Source organism: Globicephala melas, chromosome 1 (genome assembly GCF_963455315.2).
Source record: "Globicephala melas chromosome 1, mGloMel1.2, whole genome shotgun sequence".
NCBI lineage: Eukaryota > Metazoa > Chordata > Mammalia > Artiodactyla > Delphinidae > Globicephala > Globicephala melas.
The window spans coordinates 166,063,317-166,066,899 of NC_083314.1; the positions used below are offsets into that span (position 1 = coordinate 166,063,317).

General features: G+C 47.0%; 1 pseudogene; it reads right to left on the reverse strand.

Moving 5' to 3' along the window:
* Positions 1-1,518: 1,518 nt before the first annotated feature.
* On the reverse strand, positions 1,519-2,427 carry LOC115866966 (translationally-controlled tumor protein pseudogene; annotated as a pseudogene).
* Between the last annotated feature and the right edge of the window lie 1,156 nt (positions 2,428-3,583).

A 3,583-nucleotide genomic window follows, 5' to 3' on the forward strand; every position in this document is an offset into this window, starting at 1 on the left:
CTAGTTGTGGCGAGCAGGGGCTACTCTTCGTTGCGGTGTGGTGGCTCTAGGCGCACGGGCTTCAGTAGTTGTGGCACGTGGGCTCAGTGGTGTGGCGCGCGGGCTTTGGAGCGCAGGCTCAGTAGTGGTGGAGCACGGGCTTAGTTGCTCTGCTGCATGTGGGATCTTCCCGGACCAGGGCTCGAACGCGTGTCCCCTGCATTGGCAGACAGATTCTTAACCACTGTACCACCAGGGAAGTCCCAGAACCCTTATGTTATTGGCAGTAACAATGCATCCAGCTTAAAGACTATACTTCCTTACAGCCTCGGGGAGCCAGCCTTGTGACTAAGTTCCAGCTAATGAGATGTAAGTAAAAGGTTTTTATGGAGTGTACTTGCTTTACAATGTTGTGTCAGTTTCTGCCGTATAGCAAAGTGAGTCAGTTATACATATACATATATCCACTGTTTTTTAGATTTCCTTCCCATTTAGGTCACTACAGAGTGTTGAGTAGACTTCCCTGTGCAGTATACACAGTATTCTATACAGTAGGTTCTCATTAGTTATCTATGTTATATATAGTACTGTGTATATGTCAGTCTCAGTCTCCCAGTTCATCGCACCCCTCCTTCCCCCCTTGGTAACCATAAGTTTGTTTTCTACATCTGTGACTCTATTTCTGCTTTGCAAATAAGTTCATCTGTACCATTTTTCTAGATTCCACATATAAGTAATATTATACGATACTTGTCTTTCTCTTTCTGACTTACTTTAGAGATGTAAGTGAAAGAGCTGATAGGACTTCTGGAAATGTTACTTCAAGGGAGTTGACTCAGCTAAGTGAGCCTCTTCTGCCTGTGCCTCCTTTCTCTTCTCACCTGGAATTTGGTACTCCAACGGCTGTCTTTGGCCTTGAAGTGACCTTGAAAATGGAAGTTCTTTGCCGTGATGGTAGAAGAGAATGATACAAGGAGCCTGGGCCCGTGATACTGGTGGCGTACCATCCCCGCCCTCTGTTGCCTACTTCTGGGCCACTTCTATTTGAGAGAGAAACAAAATTCTCTCTTGTTTAAGTCTCTGCTGTTTTGGATTTCCTGTTACATGCAGCTAAATCTAACCTATATGAATATTTCTGCATGGAGCTGTAGGAGACTAGAGGGGAGAGGAACCACCTCTGGGAGCACTTGCCCTGGGCTCAAATGGTTTACACGTTTATGAGGTTTCAGTGTTTCCACTTCTCAGCAGCATTTGACTCTGTTAACCATTCCTTTCTTCTTAAAACTCTTATCACCTGGCTTCTGTGACCTCACATCTCCTGGTGTTTGTGGGGTCTCTTTTATTGTTTGTTTTTTGTTTAGTTTAAATGCATTTCGTGTTTTAGACAACCTACATGACATGTTTTGTGGTTTTCTTCCTCAAAAACAATGCCTCTACTCCAAATAAAACAATGTCAAAATAAATGAAGAGTTCAAGGTGACATCAGTCCCATTTGTCTAAGTCCTGGTGTTGTGTGGATGAAAGGCAGCAGCCAGCCAGTTATGACGATAGGTGATAGATCTGAAGTAACAGCCAAATCTGTTCACATTTTTCCATCCCTAAGCCTTCCCTAAAGAAAATCATACATGGGGTCACACCATCCTCACGGTAGTCCAGCAGAGCAGCCATGCCATCTGGACTTACGTTTTCACCAGTAAAGAACTGATCGTTTTTGAAATTAGCAAGGATGTGTTTGATTTGTTCTGCAGCCCCTGTCGTAAAGGTTTTACTCTTTCTGATCTCTGTTCTTCAAGTTTTCCTTTGATTGACTTCATATAATTTTGATGTACATTTTTTTAAAAAAATAAATTTATTAATTTATTTTTGGCTGCATTGGGTCTTCGTTGCTGTGCGTGGGCTTTCTCTAGTTGAGGCGAGCGGGGGCTACTCTTCGTTGTGTTGCGTGGGCTTCTCATTGCGGTGGCCTCTCTTGTTGTGGAGCACGGGCTCTAGGTGCGCGGGCTTCAGTAGTTGTGGCTTGTGGGCTCTAGAGTGCAGGCTCAGTAGTTGTGGCGCACGGGCTTAGTTGCTCAGTGGCATGTGGGATCTTCCCGGTCCAGTGCTCGAACCCCTGTCCCTAGCATCGGCAGGTGGATTCTTAACCACTGACCCACCAGGGAAGTCCCTGATGTACTTTTTGTAGGCTTCTCTTGTGAAGCTGGTTTCCTGCAAGTGACGGTTCATAACAATACCCACACCAGTGATTACTGTGCTTTCGGTACCTTCGCCCTCCCGGCCTTCAGCGGAGGCATTTCCACCAATGAGCAAGTCATCAGTGTTACCCTCTGTCCTACTATCTTCCCCTCCACCTGCAGATACAGCCCCCCACCCCACCCCCGTGACCTCCCGGATCTTGTAGATATCAGAGATCATCTCATCATGGTTGATGAGGTCCCGGTAGATGATCATGATGGGAAGGAGAGGGAGGCGCTAGCTTAGTAGGAGCCCAGAGCTCAGGGCAGCAGCGCACGGCAGGGAGTGGAGAGCGGTTGGAAAAGTGTGGCGTCTCTTTGGGTTATCAAGTGACAGAAACCTTGACTTCTACTGGTTTCAACAACACCATCAAAAGAACATATTGTCTCAGTAACTCCAGAATAGTCCAGGAGTAGATGTTTGGACCCAGTTGAATAGAGGGGTTCAAACCATAGTATGAGTACTGGAATGACATTGAAAATATTTAACAACTGGCCTTGCTTTGTCATTGACCCTCAGAACAGTAAGAGGGAGTGTCCTGGAAGTCCCCTGCTGGTTCTGACATTAATTCTTCAGTTACCGGATCATGGGGAAGTTCAGGGATTGCAGAAGGGTGGCTAGGAGGAAGTGGCAAAGTCACTCCTATTCCCAGGGGGGTCTGGGCAGCATTTACTTACCGACAGAAATATTTCAACAATAATCAGCCATTCCAGTGCGTACCAGGTGAACAGCAGCCCTGTGTTAGGATCCGGTTACTCTTTTTCTTCCCTCTCTCAGCCGTACTATTCCATATGGACTCGGTTCTCAGACAGTCTCTCTCCCCTGGTTGTGAGATGGCTGCCAGTGGCTCCCAGGGCTGCGTGCTTCCTCCTTCACATTCAGCAAAGAGGGGTGAGGCCCTTTCCCCCAGCAGCCCTAGCGTAAATCCCGAGATTTGCTCTGATGGGGCTGGCTGAGATCATATGCCTGATTGATCAGTGTGGCTGGCGGGGGAGGGGGTGGGATGGGAGACTGGCTTAGGCTATGTCACCTACCCCACCATTGGAGCCCCAGCTTAGAGTTAGCTTCTTTGGAGTATATAGGCTTAGAATTGAGCTGCTTTCCCCAAAGCAAAATTGGGGTACTGTTGTCAAAAGAAGAGGGGTCATGTATTGATTTCCTGCTGTATGTAACAAGTTACCACAAACGCAGTGGCTTCACACAACACAATTTATTCTCTTATAGTTCTGGAGGTCAGAAGTCTGAAATGGGTCTCATGGGGCTAAAACCAAGGTGTTGGCAGGTTGTGTTCCTAGGGGAGAATCCCTCCCCTTCCTTTTTCTAGCTCCTTGGCTTATGGCCACATCACTCCAGCTCCTGGTTCTGTTGTTAA